Source organism: Columba livia, chromosome 3, assembly GCF_036013475.1.
Source record: "Columba livia isolate bColLiv1 breed racing homer chromosome 3, bColLiv1.pat.W.v2, whole genome shotgun sequence".
NCBI classification, from domain to species: Eukaryota; Metazoa; Chordata; class Aves; order Columbiformes; family Columbidae; genus Columba; species Columba livia.
In genome coordinates this window covers 72,102,114-72,120,638 of record NC_088604.1, presented here as the reverse complement: position 1 = coordinate 72,120,638, position 18,525 = coordinate 72,102,114, and the positions used below count along the sequence as shown (strand labels likewise).

The 18,525-nt window shown below is 35.0% G+C and overlaps 1 protein-coding gene and 1 long non-coding RNA gene across 12 annotated transcripts in view; one reads left to right on the top strand and one right to left on the bottom strand.

The window, feature by feature from the left end:
- PACRG (parkin coregulated) overlaps positions 1-18,525 on the bottom strand; it is a 232,957-nt gene that overhangs the window by 145,776 nt on the left and 68,656 nt on the right. The window lies entirely within an intron of this gene.
- LOC110363376 (uncharacterized) overlaps positions 8,552-18,525 on the top strand; it is a 49,294-nt gene continuing 39,320 nt past the window's right edge. For 2 of the 8 annotated variants that reach the window (XR_010471444.1, XR_010471443.1), the window contains exon 1: positions 8,559-9,146. This is a non-coding gene — a long non-coding RNA (uncharacterized LOC110363376). Of the gene's footprint in view, positions 9,225-18,525 lie in introns of all 8 variants that reach the window. The other 6 variants (XR_010471447.1, XR_010471448.1, XR_010471445.1 and 3 more) reach the window with 6 other exon arrangements.

Sequence of the window (18,525 nt, the reverse complement as noted above, 5' to 3'; positions counted from 1 at the left end):
TTGTTTGGAAGCCATCTTTTTCAGAAGTTTTTAATTGCTAAATCTCCTTGTAGTGGTGACATAAAGCCAGAATAAAAATCACATTCCAACCAAAAATGCCAGACAATGATATTCTATTTACTTGAATCTTTCTGTAAGCATTTAAGACATGCTATTTTTACATCTAAGGAAATACAATACGTGTTTCATCATTATGGTGCAAGCCCTAATATTTAAGCTCAAAATACTATGTTTGTGTTGGGGTTTTGTTGTTGTTCTTGTTTGTTTTGTTTTGTTTTATTTGGTTTTCATGAGATCGTATACTCCTCTGTACGTAAAGGCATGTTTGAAATCACAAACAGAGATAAAATTATTCTAGAACTTTGGACAACATAGGGGATGCAGTAGGAGAGCCAAAAGCTATTTATGAGCTTAAAAAGCCCCTGTACATTAAAAAAAAATGTGCTTATTCAAAGCAATAAAGCAGAATGGAAAAATAGAGCAATGTTTTGGTTTGGTTTGTTTATTTTTTGATTTTGCTAGGGTATGCTCTTGACAAATACTACTGATTATAAATATTTAACTTGGAAATATTTGTCTCAGCTTGATACTTACTTCTTTTTGAAGTAACGGATGGGATGAGTGGGAGACTGAAAAATAGATACCTTGGAAATGTGGTGTAAGGAAGAAAATCAGTGAGAGGTATTATCAAGGTACAAATTATAACTGAGTCCTGCTTTCAGAGGGCTGCTGTTATATGTTAAAGGAAGTAAATAACACAAAATAAATATTAACTATAAGAAGATATACCAGAAGCTCTATAGATTTAAATGCTACATTTAACAGGAATTTGTATCAAAGCTACTCATAACAATTCAACTTAAAGGAACAAAAAACAACGAAGTTTTTGCATCACCTTCACTAAGGTGCATCCTGTCACTTAAGTAGATACCAGTAGCAGCAGAACAGAACATGACAGATGTGACAGCACTGGAACTGGTAAAACGGATCATAAAATGAATGGATATATGCATGCATTTATTTGGAAGGATTCAAAGAAAACTCAAAATCCATACAACAGACAAACCATACAACAGCCATTAAGTACACAAACAGGATGATTCTGTCTTTATATCGATATTTCTAGAAACCTTCAATAAAATGGTGTATTTATATCTGTGAGACTCTAGTGTAATATCTGTGGAGTCCACTATAGATAGTGAAGAAAAACAGAAGTTCTTTCTGGGGGTGATTCTGGATAGGAGTCTAGCTTATTCCATGTGAGAAAGGTCTGTATTAGTGCATTCATTAGGGGGAGAAGGATGCTTTTGAAGGAACTCTCCTGATCATTCTCATATCATAAAGTGGTCTTGGAGTGCTTGAATTTGATTCCTTTTAGATAAAGCTAAGTCAAAAGATGTGCTCCAAGAATATAGTTAATCTATTCCAATCCACAAAATCTAACCACAGCAACCATAACACATACAGTATGGATGCAGAGTTATCGTTACCAGCTGTTTTACAGACTTGTTTCTATGGAACCATATTGTTTGCTAAGGCAGTGGAAGCTTGAATTTGTCCCTGAGAAAGTCTCTTTCTCCATTTTACACAGAAGATGTCTTCAAAGGATATTTGGCCATCAGGTGTCTGAAATTGCACATGTGCATAGAGTCTGATATCCACCACAAGATTCTTATGGAAAATAGAGTCACAAGATAACAAGGAAAATCCTTTCATAAACTGGCAACTTGTTGGAGCAAAGCAATGAGTCATAGAACTGAGCAGTCAGTTTCCAAAATGTGGAGAAATTACTGGTAAGATTCCAAAGGGATATGTGCTGGCCCACGCTGTTCGTTATATTTAAAAATTAACTAGAAAAGGGTGATAGCATAACAGATTAAATTCATTATTGGTAAATACAGAGTAAAACATATAGGGGAAAACAATCAAACAATCCTAATTTTACCAATGTACTACTCTGGAAAGAGATCTTGAAGCCCCTCCAGAGAGTTATCTGAAAATGTAGGCACAGTGTTTGGTGACAGTCAAAAAGGCAATAAAATGGTTGCAATTATTACTAAACATTAAGTGCTCACCATAAAACTTCATTATGTCAGATGGGAAATCCATAATACTTGGTTGCTGCAAAATTTTGTAGTCATATGACTTGAAAGAGTGTGCAAAAGAAGTTAAGAAGATAAAGAAAAGGGCAGGACAGATTATCAGCGGTACAGAATATTTTTTTTTCATAATGGAAAGACCTAAGTAGGCTAGAACTGTTCTGTTTAGAAAAAATGATGACTGAGCAGAATACATCAGAAATCATGTACAGTGTAGGTGGAGTGAATCAATAACAACACAAGAGAAAACAAACAATCAGGCATCAATTTAAAATCAAAGAAAGCATTTTTTTCATACAATGCATAATGAAATTGCAGAGTTTATTGACAAAGTATATTGTGGAGATTGATTAACAAAAATATTTAAAAGTATGAGGAAAGGTTCATCCAGTACTCCTAAATGCAAAAATTTGGATTAAAAATCCCAATTAGCAAGCTGCTAAGCCACTGGTAGCTGGAAACTGAGACGTTATACTGGGCAATACAGAAGAAATATTTACCCTTATGATGATACTTTCTCTAACTGTGTAATCCCAACCACTGTTAGAAATGAGACAAACAGACCTTTGAATGAGTATGGTAGTGTCTAGTTCTTATGAACAATAAGGAAAAAAGTTTTCTTGAGCTCTGAATTGAAAAAGAATATGACCGTTGCAATTTGAAATCTAATTAGGGTGAAAACAATGAATCTACAGTTTTAATATTCACTGAATTCAAGTGTAATCTTTTTTGCTCTCATTCAGGGCTTATTAAAATGAATGGGAGGCTTTTTATCAACCTCAGTAACAGGCCAGAAATTCAGTTTGAAGCGACATGTATAATTGTCAGTCAAATATATGAGCTGAATATGAAAAATTAAAGAGAAGGTCAGTTCTTTCTCCATGTAATTTAGTAGTAGAAATAAAACAGGTACTATTCCTGCAACTAGGCAAATGATATCTATTTACATGTCAGAGGAATTTAAAGAAATACCAAAAAATGAATGTAGAAACAGACTACCAAGGAATCTTATTTACCTTTCTCTCTAACAGAAAATACAAACATCACTTCATAACAATGCACAGAAACTAATCACAAAATGAAGGGAAAATACTGGAGAAGAAATGATGGACAGCATAATGGTGAAATGAATGATAGCAGACGAATGCATTGACTGCAAAATTCATTAACAGCAATATTAAATACATGGGTTTTTTTCCATTTCCATAAAAAAGCTTGTCAGAATTATTTTAGACGTAGAAGTATTTTTGGCAACTATCTTAACCATTAAGAATACCCTGCTTTAAGATAAATAAAGCCTATTTTGCAAAAATAAGACATTTTAGAAAAACAACGTGACATTGCTTAAGTAAAAAAATTAGGTATGCCGCTAAAATCTTTCACTTGGTACTGAAATTTTACATTCACTATTACATGGTGTTCACTATGTGTTCACTTTCTGCAACAAAAAATAAGTCACATTTTACACAGCTCCATCTATCACAGAAAGGACTGGAAGCATCCCTACAATGCATATTCTCATTTCAAGAACTTTTTTTGCTACTTTATAACTTTCTAAAGGAAGGAAATGGGTTTGTGTATTATGAATAGTAGGCAATGCTGCCTTCCTCCAACTACTCGTTTCCAGAGCCCAGTACTTTTAAAAATGCTGTCTCCTGTCAGACTGTTTTAAAACTCATTAAAAGCATCCTGGCCTCCCGGGTTTTCATTAAACAACAGACATTATAAAAATAATTATATAAATATCATAAAATTAATTATATACACATGATTTTGAGGCATCTCTCTTTAAGCCTGCTTTTAGAATTGTATCATTCTCTGTTATGACCACTATCATTCAAATATATCTTAAATCCACAGGTTTAATGTCTGAATAGACTAATTGATTTTTACTATAAACTTTTTCCAAACTGCATGGGAAGTGCTTTGTACTGAAGAAACTGATAGCTACTTCTGGGAACTTACTATTTTAAAGATGAAATGCAATCTAGTATAGGTCTGCTTCCTTCTTTTCACTCACCAATCAGAAACCAGTTGTCATCTAAAAAGTTAATTCTTATGGCAGGATTTTCTCAGAAGTTTCAGGAAGAGATATTGAGCAGGATAGAGAAAAAAAAATAAATTAAGTACAAAAATAATTTTGTGATTTAAAATTAATTTGTTAAAATGTTCTTACCAAAGTGATATACAGCTCTGGTTTTGATGGTAATGTATCACTTCTAAACTGTATAGTAGTAATTACTAAGATAGTGTTTATTGTCATATGACAGTTCTAGCTAATCACCAAAAATATTCAAAAACTATAATAAAGAGGTTAACTAAGCCGTACCTGCGTGCTTTTAGATGGCAGTATTGTTTCTGGCAACTGATTTGGCATGACTTGGTGACGCATATGTCTTATTTCAGTTCAACTAAATGGTATCAATATAAAATTAATAACAAAAAACAAGGAATCATAAATATGTCCTGTAAAACTTCCAGCAAAAATAAGGTACCTTTTTCAGTACTTATGTTTAGATAGCATTTCTTCTAATTCCTGACACAGTCCTAGATATCACGGTCCAGAGGAATGTTTGCCATAAAATATGCTTACTGGCGCAGCTGTAGGTTACCCAGCAACCAGTTCATATCAATTCCTGTCTGGTCCTTTTTCAAGAGCTAGAAACCAGTTATTTGCCTTCCCCTCTTTTAAATTCTTCTGAAGGGAATGCTGCTGTTCTGTAGTCATAATGCAGAACCTACAGACACTACACACAAAGTTCTAAAAAGATTGTGTCTAACTACAAACAAATACTTCAATCTTTTTTGCCTGAAGACTGTAACAATGTTTTCTATAAAAGCCCCCACAGTATATGTCATTGACAACCTTCAAATAGTTTCATGCAGTATGACTACATAAAGGATAAACAAAGTGCTTTTTTTAGGAAAAGGATACTGCTTTATCTGTTCTGATAATTTTATACACTAAATCAAATTGTTTATTGCATTCTAAGATATATTTTATTACAAATTAATGGAACATGCATCAAGTTTTAGTATTGAAAAGATCATCTAATAATCACTTGGCAAATATGTGGCGAACTTATGTTTTCCTACTTTGCTCCTGTCCTAACTCCAGGTTTTGCAGAGATATAACTGATAGGCTGCTAAATTTAAAAATGTTCATAACTCCAAAATAAAATGAAATATAAATAAGTGACATTCCATGTTGTAGCTCTCACCTCTTCAATAAAACCTAACTTCTCCCATTCTTACTTTGCTTAGTTAAGCAATAAGTATTTTTCTAAAACAAAACTGTGGGGAAGATTAGACTTTTTTTTTTATTACTAATATTATTCTATAATTAATGAGTCTGAGCTTGCTATCAAATGCAATACTTTTTATATCAATAAATAGTTACTGATATATGTCAGTCTTGGAATCTTCTGGAAATTGTAATTTATAATGTATGCATATTGTCATGTACACACACAAAAATGGAAGTTTAGATCTACTAAGTACCGAATACTTTCTCTGACTGCTGTGCAATTTAAAAAAAATATGTCAATAGAATGATGAGTCATGATATGACCGTTCTCTACAGCCACCATAATATTATTTTATTATTACTTAAATTTGTTTCAAGAATATTGCTAAAGACCCCATAAATTTGCCACACCTTCTAGACCACTGAGTAAAATTAGAAATCATACAAACAATTCTCATTCTGAATAAATCTAATCAATCAAACCATTGACCCCAATTCCAAGTATCTGTCCTATTTTAGCTTGCTGTGTGATGGCAGAATCCCCTCACAGCAACAAGAAGTACTTTTTTGTGTTACAAGTGCAGGCTAAACTTCTGGAGAGAAATTGTCCTGACAACCTCTTTTAACTATAGAAATGCTGAGTGCTCCAAAGCAAAACAAAAAAATGAACAAACAAACAAAACCACACAAATAAAAACACCCCCATTCCCCCACGCCCCAAAATCAAAACAATTGAATAAATAAACCAAGAGAAAAATTATGTACTCCTAGTAAAAAGCATTGTGTTTTGCACTCCTACTGGCAACCAAAAGAAACCCTGAAGAACTGAATATAGTGCAAAAAAGAAGCGATCTTTTTATTTTCAAAACCATTTGAGACAACCATACTTATGGGGCCACACACAAAATAATTTATTACCTATAAGAATTTATTGTCTTCAGGATTTACAATTTCAATATATAACTCTTCCATAAGCCTTTCAAGTGGCTACTGCCATGTAATTTGGAAGACTATGCCAGATTTTCACTCCTAACTCAATTTCTAGTCACAATTTATAGCTATTCTGAATAGTGATATTTCCTTCTCAAGTTTTGTTTGGCTCAGCTAAATATGCCACTCTCCTTATATATCTCCCTGTCAAACTGATATTTCATTCTCCTAGTCATCCTGGGAGCTCTCTACACCTGCTTAAGTTAATGTTTCCTGAACACAGGTGACTGGAACTACAGAATATTCGAAATGATGTCTTATCAATGTCTAGCACAATGCTGTATTTTCTGTCTCTCAATGCACTAATGCATTGCAAAACTGCATTAGAGTTGCATCATACCAGTGTCCCACAGCCATCTTCCAGTCAAATGAAACTGTCAGGACTTTCTATCTTCTGTTTTATTACACATAAGTGACGCACTAACTCTCACATAACTGAGAAAAAAAAATCCCTAAGAATCAGGTTAATATTACTGTGAGTAACTCTTACTATTACTCTCCATACACATAACTTCTTGGTATTAAGTTTCAACCCATTTCTAGCACTCCAGCTGACAAAACTTCTCTAACTTTTATTTACAGTCCCTCTCTGCATTAGTAACATCTTCAAACTTTGTATTACTATTACGCTCACTAAGGCTTACAAAGACCTCAAGAAAAAGTAAAAAACAAAAAAGTATAATAGGTCCCAGCAAAAAAAAAAAGGTCGCGTTGCTATTGTGATTAGACTGAAATGAAGAGTAAAAATAATGTTCTTGTAATAGTGAGAAGATAATTATAAAGGAAATGGTTGGTAACATCAAAGATATAATGATTTTTTAGCACTAGAGTATCTTTCATATGCTGCATTATATATGAATAAAACATGCTAACCTACACAAATATGAGAGTCCCTAATTCCTCCTGCCCTGAGTGTCAGTGAAACAGGTAGGAGTAGCGAAGAGAGCAAACTGATTGTTGTGGTTTAATCCCAGCCGGCAACCAAGCACCACACAGCTGCTCTCTCACTCCTCACCTCCAATGCCCAGCCCATTCCCAAGCAGCGATATCCCCTGGCCAGCTTCCTCCAGGTTTATTTACTGAGCATGACATCATAGGGTACAGAATATCCCTTTGGCCAGTTGGGTTCAGCTGTCCTGGTTGTGCCCCCTCCCAGCTCCTTGTACACTCCCTGCCATCTGGTTGGCAGGTCAGTGTAAGAACCTGAAAAGTCCTTGACTACTTGGCAACAACTAAAATGTCAGCATGTTGTCAACATTATTCTCACTCTAAATCCAAAGAAGAGCTTTGGATCAAAGTATAGTGCTTATTTATGGACAAACTAATCTCAGGATTTTTGATATGAAAATATTGGCTCATGTAATCAAATATTTTAAATAAAATTTGGTATGAGTATTTATACAGCACAGAAAAACTGTCATGACCTCAAATTTCCATTGCCAAAAGATTAAACTTCATTTGACTTTATAAAAATGCTGCTAATATTTCTTTATTGAAATGTAAGGTAACAAAAGTAATAAGAAAATATATGACTGTTTAGTAATTTATTTACATTAGCCTGAGTAAAACTGCCTTTTAAGAGAGATTTAAAATCTGCACTCTTTGGAGGCAATGTCAAAATTCCCATTTACTTCAATAAAATGAGGTTTGGGAATGAGGTCAATAATACTGTGACAACTGAAAGAAACTTTATTGCTTTCCTCAACATAGATAATGGCTCTACTAGCAAGGCAAATAACACCGTGTTTATTTTTCTAACGTTCCATCCACTTGCCTGAAAAACAGGTTGCAAAACGATTGCCACAAAGGGAAAGTCAGAATAGTTTGAAACAGTTGCATTTTATCCAGTGAAAGTGTGAGCAAAAAGGAAGCAGTCTTACTCCTTAGACTAAGTCTATTAAAGGAATGCTAAAGAAAACAGAGCATACAGATCATGTGGAGAATTCAGAACTTAAAGTGATTAATTAGACCTTATTTTGTCTCGAGCAGATTTACTAAGCTTTTTTCAACTTAGCCCCATTGTTTGTAATTACCAAAATCACACCTCCATTGGTTAGCCTTAGTTGCTTCATGCATGAACAGCAATCTGATTGAGCACTCCTGTTAGGATTTCATTCGTCATTGTAATTAGCCATAATCATAGCCTTCCTGGGTGCATGAGAATGTGCAAACGACCGATTCACAACCCCAACCTATTTGAATATGAATCTTCTCAGTAAGTAGCAATAAAATAGTGGAAACAAAGCAGTTTCTCTAGGGAATTTTGTAAAGCACCCCTGTCTCTCCTTCTCCCCCCTTAAAAATGTTCCCGTTTTAGTATCTGAATTCTGTTTGCTAAAACAAGGCTTGCTTAATGAAGACAATGGCTTATTATTTCTTTAAGTGGCACAGCAGGGCCCAAGTATTACAAGCCCAGCTCTTTCAGCCCCTGCCAAGGACACAGGAACAAAGGGGCAGGCAGGAACGCGAGGCACATAGAGCTCTTCTTACACCGCAGTTTGTGAGCACTTTCCTCCCAACAAGACCCAGGTCTCGGCTGTTCTGGAACTCAAAGACAGGGTCTTTTTCTCCTCATTCCTGTAAATGACTCACACACTGCAGAAAGCCGCTCGGCGACAGGCACAGCCCCGGCGGCGGCGCGGCGAGAGGAGGGGCGGCCTGCTCGGCACAGCCGCATTCGCAGTGAGCCCCCTGACGGTGGGAGCCCGGCTGCTCCTCGGCAGCGCCGGCCCAGAGCTCCTCCGGGAGACAGCCCTGCAAACGCCGCTGGGGGCCCGCCAAAGGGACTCTCTGCCAAAGCACGGAATTAGGTGAGGAAACAGGAATTTTGACGACCGCAGCTCTGGCACGAGGATCTAGTCAATTTTAACATGTTTAGCAATATTTCGGTAAGAAGTCTCAGAGGCGCATTAAATGTCAAATAGAAAGAATTATTAGTTAAGTTGCCACAGAACTCTGGGCTGAAATGAAATTGTGACTTGGGTGATCCCCAAACCAGCCTTTCTTGGATAATGAATATGAATTGATTGTTTACTGAGGAAATAATAGTATGTAAATACAGCCTGGGATATTACACCATTCGACTTGCAGTTTTGAGAATACATTTAATTCTGAAATTTTATTACTTCTATTTAATGTAATACGGTAAATCAGTTTATTTTCTTGCTACAATTTATTATTTCCAGATCCTCCAACTTAATAGCACAGCCATGCGATGGTATTTTATTCACACAAATATTTTATTCAACAGCATTATTAATAAATAATATTAATTATATTGATAAGCTATAGATTAAGTAAAAATTTAAGTAGAAAGTCCCTTCAAATGAGCATGAAACTAAACTCACGGTATTAAACATAATTTCAGTGGAAGACAAAGATAAAAGATACCTTATCTATAGGTCTTTCTACCTATATAGCAGAAATGGAAGGTCCAAGTCTTTCCCACTTACAATCTTGAGTCAGTGATTGTTAATTGTTGTAATTAACATAACACCTTTTTTCCCTTATAAAAACAAGTCTGTGATAAAAGTTCATGATAAAAAATAGAAAGTTCAGGATTTATTGCAACTAATAAATGTGCTAACTGCTAGATTACATATTAAACAATTCTGTAGATTGATCTTCACTACTTTTAGAAACCTTGCTGAATGTTGGGGTGGGAGCGTTGACCCTTGTACTGTTTCTGAGGAATCAATTAATTCCAGTGCTGAGCTGTGCTTTCTGGGAGACCAGTGAAATCTGCGGCCACACCATCAGGAAGAAATTGCAGCATGGCAGAGATGCAAATTAAATCCTGCTAAATGTTGCTCTGCCATACTAGCTCAGAAAATAGTTCCATAGCAACCATTTCCCAGTCAACCTTAACAAGCAGATGCTGAAAAAAACAGTTCTGTATTAATTAGAATAGCAAATACTTTAAAGTAACAATGTTCAGCAAGCTGCCACACAAAAGCACCTGGTAACATATCGTTTCTGTCCTCAGTCTTCTCCATTACCTGAGAACAAACAGAAATCAGGGAAGCAAATAGGACGTACTTAAAAGTTTATGACAGTAGCTGTTGCTGTTGCAGTTGTGCTCCTGTTTATTCCCTTTGGGTACATCTTGGTATGTTGCCTGTTGCTACCAACACTCTATAAGGGCATTTTTATTCTGAAGTCATAATGAGAAAACTAACAAGATAGCAAGATCACCTCCTGCCCTTCATTAAACAAGCATGCTGAATAATCCCTTTACCTTAATACACAAAACATTTCACAACAGAGATGGGTTATTCAGAGACGTGTTGCTACTTTCTCTGGCTTCAGTTTTGTTGGTCAGTTGAAGCAAACAAGAGAGTTTCTGTCACTTCTACAGCATGCTCCTTCAGTAACTTTTAGTAAAGATAAGAGGTGAACAACACTCTTCTCAGTTCAGTGAGATTTATGTCACTCTTTACTATTTAATTTAAAAGTTAAGACTTCCTCCTCTGTATTGATTGAAGTTTTGGGTAATCACTAGATGAAAAACATTTTCAATTCTTTATACCAGTATGTACAAGAACATTCTCCACTGAAAGTGAAAAGTAGTAAGTGGAAGAAAATCTTTTCACTCATTAAATAAAATATAGTTGGTTAAATTACAGCAATGTGGAATAAAATGCAAACTATTAATAAATCATCATTTTGTTATAACCTGTTCCATATGCGTCTATCGTTACAATATTTCATCAAAATATTTCAACACTTCTATGCATCAGAAGTCATCAAAATATGAAGAATGAAGTTCACCACTCCCATGCAATCTAAATAAAAAGTGTGTGGGGTGGGATTTGCATATTCCATTCAAGATTACAGTAACCATTGAAAGGAAAAATCTTGGGAACTCACTGGAAGAGTATTTAAAAGTTATTCCTTTTTCTGTGGAGAAGTTAAAGGATTCTTCTTATGCCCTATGCCTAACTTCCTCAGAAAGATGAAATACTTGTTATGAGCGATGTTCTACATCACCTGCCTAAATATTGAGATGCTGCTGCAATGGATGTCAGCTTGTTAAGAAACAGTTTCTGCTGTCTCAGTATATTTTTCCATGATATGCAGGTTAGATTTGCTTTTAGTCTGCTGCTGTTTTTCCCAGCGCTGTGTGGCTACTGAAAATTTGTGAACTTCAATTTGTTGCTACTGAAAGCTTTTCTGAAAATTTATTGACAAAGACTAATTAAAGTGGAATTTAGATAACTTTGCTTTATTTATCTGTTATATTTGTTATCTAAGTCCAGGCAACTGAGAGTATGCACACTTATCTGGAAAACAGAATAGATATGATATTTTGAGCTACCTATAAAATAAATATAGATTTTTTAAAGTATATATATTTACATAAGTATATGTTTAATTATTTGAGACTCTTTTCAGTTGCAATTATTACAGACAAACTGTTCTCCCAAAGCACAGATTCCACGGGATTATATGTATGACCTAAACCTTTGATTAGCCCTCTGGTTGCATAAACACAGTGCTGCACCGTTCATTTTGTACTCTGGGTTCCGTAAATATGAGATTTTGTACCAATTTAGTTTTTGTTGTATACTAATATCAAACTTAATTAGCTCAATTTCCATCAGGTTTCAATATGGCAATGCGCTTCACTGCCCACTGTAGACAAGGAGTAGTGATTTAGCTTAGCCCAGTGTCACATAGAGGTACAGTTAGATCTGAACATTTGCTTTTAAGTTGGCCACTTCCAGCATGGTTGAAGATAGGAGTCACATACATATTTCCTTTTCTTAATAAAATGCATCCAATTGAGAATAATCAGTCATCAACGAATATATCAGTTCTTGATTCTATTGAAATAAAAAGGCAGAACATTCCTACTGATATCATGGGAGTCAGATTAGGCTTCAAACTATTAAAAGGCAAGGATAATAGCTGCTTATTGAAAGATATTTTCTTCAATTGATATTACTGATGCATGAGGTTTCATAGCTCTAAGAAAAGTTTAAGATATATCAACTAGTATTTTAGTAGAGAGATTGAAACGTTCTATTTTGGTTTTTGAGTTTTTTCTTATAAAAGAGGTAGGGTTTCATTTTTTTTTTTTTTTTCATAAATAAGCTAGCCCTGTATTCGTCTATGCAGAAATGTATTTTTTTTCTTCCTTCAAAATAAAACTAGCAAATTCAGTATGTTAGAATTAGGTTACAAATAGGTAAAATATGGCATTGCAATAGAAACTGGTTTAAACCTCTAGTCTAGGATACTTTCAGTGTGTGTCTACTCTGCACAGTGTAGGATAGAAACATATTAAATATTTATGTTTAGGATAATGATAGGATAAATACAAGTAGAATAGGCAGACAAATATTGTAGTCAAAATTACAGGACAGTTCTGAAGTTCCAACATTGAGCACTGTCATCTTAGGAAATGTAATTGTTACATTTGCTGCACAATCTAAAACGTGATCTTTGTTTTTTACAATAATGTCCTAAAGTTTTTAACTATAGACTCAACCTTCCTCCTGTCAATAGGATGGATTTACATATTCTCTAGAAGGATTCTACTCAGAGAAGAAACATGGTGTAACTTTAATAGCAGCCTGGTGTCTGTGAAACCTCTGATTTCTTTGGCTAAAGAAGCTGAAATGCATCTTCTTTCTAAGAAAGAAGAACTTCAGGAAAAGAATGAACTGGTGCAATTGAAAAGTGCACTGGGAGGGCCCTGGGTGCCCCCTTTCTGCCTCTGACAAAAAGCTAACGTCTAAGGCCACAAAGTATTTTACTTTAAAATTTTAATACACCCACTTAAATGTCCACTCCTTGTTTTCCAGGGATCATACTTTGGAGTTCTGGATCTGATTTGCAGAAATACCAAACTGGAAAATAAACAGGGTTGGGTTGGGTTTGTTTTGGTTTCAAAAAGAAAAGTTTGTTTCAGGTGTGGCTGGAAAGTACATTTTCTATGTTTTTCACTGAAACATTTGTTTCATTTTACTAAAATCGTGTACTTTGAATCTAAGCAATTTTAATTATTTAATTTAAAAATTAAATTATTTAATTTAAAAATTTGAAGAATAGTTTTGAAAGGTTTTCAATTTGAGCGTTCATAAAAATTGCATAGGTCAGCAGGAGCTCCATTTTGAACAGATAAAATAAATAAAATTAAGTAATCTTAACACTCAGGTCTTAGAATAAAATTACTAGCTTCTGATTAATCATTAAATTATTTAAATAATTATCAGGGTTAGGTTAGAGTTAGAAATCTAGTACAAAGTCTCACTCCATGACCTTTATCTGAAAGACAAGTTTAATATTGTAAACTGTGTAAAATAAATCAGTGAACATTTATGAGGTTATCTGATATTACACTGAGAACAATTTAAAAAAGTACAGATTATAAAGATATAAACCAACATATTCTTCTTGCAGTGTTCCTAGAGACCACTGATTTGGTCTTTTATATTTTAAAATTGTATCCATGTGTGAAATGGATTTAAGATTTCTTCCCTCCTTCTGCTGCTTCCTCCTACTCTACTGCCATGGCTCATGCTCCTCTCAGTTTTATCGGTGCAAATGTCTATGTGGTTGCACTCAGGGTCTTGTAATGACCTAATTAAAAATAAAATTAAAAGAAAAAAACCCAAGTCAAACCAACCTACAAAAAACCCCCAAACAAAACAAACAAAACCCACAAAAATATTTTTTAGTGGTTTTAAGTATACCATTTTAGTGATCCGATTAATAGAATGAAACCTAAGTGCAGCTGAGGGAGCACTGAACTGTGGCACAGGACATGAACAAACAGATGGAACTTTTCAGTCTGGTTCTGATGCAACAGCAAGTGTTCATGTAGCTCTATCCCAAGTGAACTATCCACACTACATATTAGATGAAGTGGGACACCAAGGGAATATGTTTCTGTAGTTAAACAGCATAATAATGAATCAAAATATATTTTTTGTTGATTGTGATGCATGGAGTTTCCTAGTTAGTTTAAAAAGCTAATGAAAATTTAAGATTTATGTGGCATCATACCAACACCATAAAGATTTATCAGCAGGGACAGAACATGTAATTCAAAACTGTGACTATTTTCACATTAATAAGTATATGCTGTTGGTCATCATCCTTGGCTATGGAAGAACAGAACAGTATCCAAACACAGAATTTTTACCAGAAATCCAGTGATATTATCAGAACACAGAGACTCAAAAATCCTGACCACCACCATAGCTTTCTCCTAGTCTTTCTAGCCCTGTATCGCTATTTGAAGAAGACTGTGTTTAAAAACACAAGTTATTCTTTCAAATAACACTACAAATAAGTAAAAGGGGCCAAAATGTTACCAGACTGTATAACCATGCCCAGGCATCATCCTTAAAGGGCAATTAGGTTTATACTGCTTACTTTGGTCTAGCCTAAGTAAAGGAACAAACCACAGCCAAAAGAGCCTGGAAGGATTTTTGGACCCCATGGGTGAGATACTGTCAGCTTGTCCAACACCACATCTTTGAGGCTTTCCAGACATTTATATAGTTGTGTAGTTTCTACAGTTCATGCTTAAAAACTTCTTTTTACATTGATCCTTCTAAATTGCCCAAATGAACTAAATGTTAATAGGAGGAAAGAACATGCACATATTTAAGTGCTTGAAGACAGTATAACAGTAAAGAGATACAAATGGAGAAATGGGAGGTTCACCGAATTAAACTTTTGTTTCTTCAACTACAAAATGCCGTATTGCCATTCTGATATTATTGGAATCTTCATATGAGTAAAATTATCCATGTACACCCAACTTCTCTTCAGCAGATCCCCCATGAGCCACCCTTCAATTTCCCCCACTTTTATATGAAAGAAAGAAAGTTAAAATCTGGAATTTCAGTTTTCTACATTCACATTTATTTTAAAAATAGCTTCTTTCTGTTTGCCTCAAGTTCTTCTCATTTATTTGAAACATTTTTAAACCCTAAATTAGTAGTTAATGTACTTGCTTGGAATATTTTCTCCTGTGTTTTTTACTTTTACTACAGAAGGATATTTCACATCTTTTGCCATTTGAGTCTCACTATCCAAAAAGTTTTTGAACTGCAGTATTGAACCCTCTTTACTGCAATAGCACCAAAAAAATCCAGGATGCATATCTATTTTTATACGTACATGTGTTGTATATAAATATATACATTAAGTTTAGAGGGACATTTAGAAACTTGAAGACTAGGCAAACAGAAACACTGAGACACTCACGAGGAGAAGTGTAAAGCCCTGCATCTGGGACAGACCGACCCTCTACAGGAGGACAGTTTGGGAACAGACTGGCTGGGTAGCAGCCCTGCTCCCTTGGGGGTTATGGTGATGGCCATGTTGAGTAACAGCCAGTGGTGCTCCTGTCACCGAGAAAGCAAATCGCATCCTGGGCTGTATTAACAACAATGTGGCCAGCTGGTAAAGTTAATATTCTCCTTTAATAGGCAAGGGTGAGGCTAGATGTAGAATACTATCTCGTGTTTCCTTGACACACGGTAAGAAATATTTGAAGAACTGGAGAAATTACTCAGTTGATGGTTACCAAGATGGTTACCAGATGAATTAATTGTTATTCCATATATTGCATCTAGGCTCTGGTATTCAATAGCTCTGTAAGAGATTTGTGAGGTATTATATATTTTTTCCTCCCGCACTTTTTTTTTTTTAACTTAAAAAGAAAACAGATAAGCCTCTCTACTTGAGTCACTTTTATAGTCTAATACTACATGACAGGTACTGTTAAAATTCTTCTGCTTTCACTTAAATCACATGAAATCTAGAGGCCCAAAGCACTTTGTACAATGTCAATAGACTAATCATAGTCATTTTAAATGTTCCTGGCTTTCCTGCATCAAGAAAGGATTTTCCCGAGTAAGCTACATCAATTTCAAACTCTTCAAGAAGACTCAGACTGACACAAGTTTAGAGAGCTGCTACAGTGTTTTGACTGTAGGATCTAAAGCTGAAGGACTTTTTTGCATTTAGCATTTAGTTATGGTAAACTGAACATGAATGCAAACCTCAGAACTCTCATGAATGCAATTATAAATTTACCTGATATGTCTAGAAAGTGATAACAATTACGTACTCAATAAATATATATGTATGTATAAATACCACACATGGAGAAAAATGTGGGTTTAAGTTAAAGGAATGTTAATATAATGTAAAAAAAAATAAGTCCATTAACAGAACATAAACTTGTACCATTATTTCTGTGCCTCAGTTTCTTTACCTGTAAAACATCTATGTTTCAGTCTTACTCATTAAGCAGTAGTATGTTTTGACAATTTCAAGAGAGAGGTAATGCAGAAATACAAAAGGACAGGCTCATCCATCTAAATTAATAGAATCACGGGATAAGTTACTTTGGAGGAGACCCCTGGAGATCATCTCACTCAACCCCCTGCCCCAAACATGGAAAACTTTTTCTGCTATCCAGCTGGAATTTCCCTATTGCAAATGGTGACTGCTGCCTCTTTATTGTGCACCACTAAGAAGTGTCTGGCTCCGTCTCCTCTGTAACTCCCCTTCAGGCACTGGAAGACTGCCGTTACTTCTCCCTTAGCCTTCACTTGCCCGGTCTAAACCAACCCAGTTCTTTCAGTGTCCCTTCATATGTCAGGTACTGCAGCACCTTGGCCATCTTGGTCGCCTCCCTGCTGGGCCCTCTCCAGCTGATATCTGTCTTCTATTTCTGTGGGCCCAAAACCAGACACTGCATTCCAGATGCAGCCTTATGACTACTAAGTAAAAGCGAATAATCCTTTCCCTGAGCTCCGTGACTTTATATTGCTAATGCACAGAACATGTGGTTAACCTTCATTGCTGCAAGGGTGCACAGCTGAGTTGTGATGACCTTGCTGTCCACCAGGACCCACAGGTCTGTGTAAGTGCTACTATCTGGTCGGTCACTCCTCAACATTTCATTTCACTTAATTTAAGAAAAAAAAATAAGTCAAATTTTGCACTTCGAAAATCAAACTCTCTTGGAATCGGTAAGTACAAACTATAGTAAGATACATGTAAAAAACCCCAAAACAACCAAACAAAATAAGAACTAATACATGTACAAACAGTGAGAAATACGATAAAATGCCAGGACCAAATATTTGTGGAAAACCAAAGTTTTCTGGTATCTCATATTGTAATTTAGACAGGCAAGGACTTTAATGAGAAAGTAAACACCGTGTTTGTTACAGTTATTAATATATAAAAGCAAGATATAAACCCAAGGACTTTTATGGCAGTAAAATTAAGTACCAACAGCAGTAAAGGATGTGGCAAAAAATAAGAGAAGATTCTGGAATAAACTCACAGACTAAACCTGATGATAGGAGTTTGAAAGGAGTGCAGCATGGTTAATACACTAGAAACCATTCACAGTCTGATTAATAGCAACAACTGGGCCACAGATCTGATGATCAGGAAATATAACAGCCTTCCAGAAACTATAGACTAATAGTTATTACATCCCTAGTTGGTAAAAATATTGTAACTTACAAAAAATATAATAATAAATACACAGATAAACATTTTATATGATATAGATATAACACTTTTTGCTAAGGAGGAATGAATATTTTGAACTTTTTATAATTCTTGGAAGACCAATAATGTTGTAGGTAACTGAGAAACAATATAAACTGCATTCTAATTAGAAGGTCTTTCTTTAGAAAGTCATTAAAATGGCTTTGTCATGATTCTTCATAAAAAGTAGCATTTATTGGAGAATAGGTTATACATCTCTATGAGAAAACAACGCAACAACAACAAACAAAACAGGTTTAAAGTTAAAAATAAATAGGAATAAAGAGTCAGCATAGTTAGTAGAACATATTTCACCCACTAAATCTATGATTTAGATAGATTGACTTCAATAGGAGTTTGTGAACAAAGAACCCAACTTTACCAAGTATTTCAAATTATAGTGCAACAAATATTGACCAAACAACAGGACTCAGCCACTACATTGAATGACTATAAAGAATAATATTGTAGAGGCTTATCCTCTCATTCCATTTTCACTATCTGCAGGTGAGAATGTGCATATAAGTGATTTCTGAACTGATTTAAAAAATATTTTCAAAAAAATTTTCAAAACAAAAACTTACAGAAGCATTTCAGTGTGCTTGTGCACATTATCACCTATCCTGCATAAGGATAGAGGAGTAGTTTTGGCTT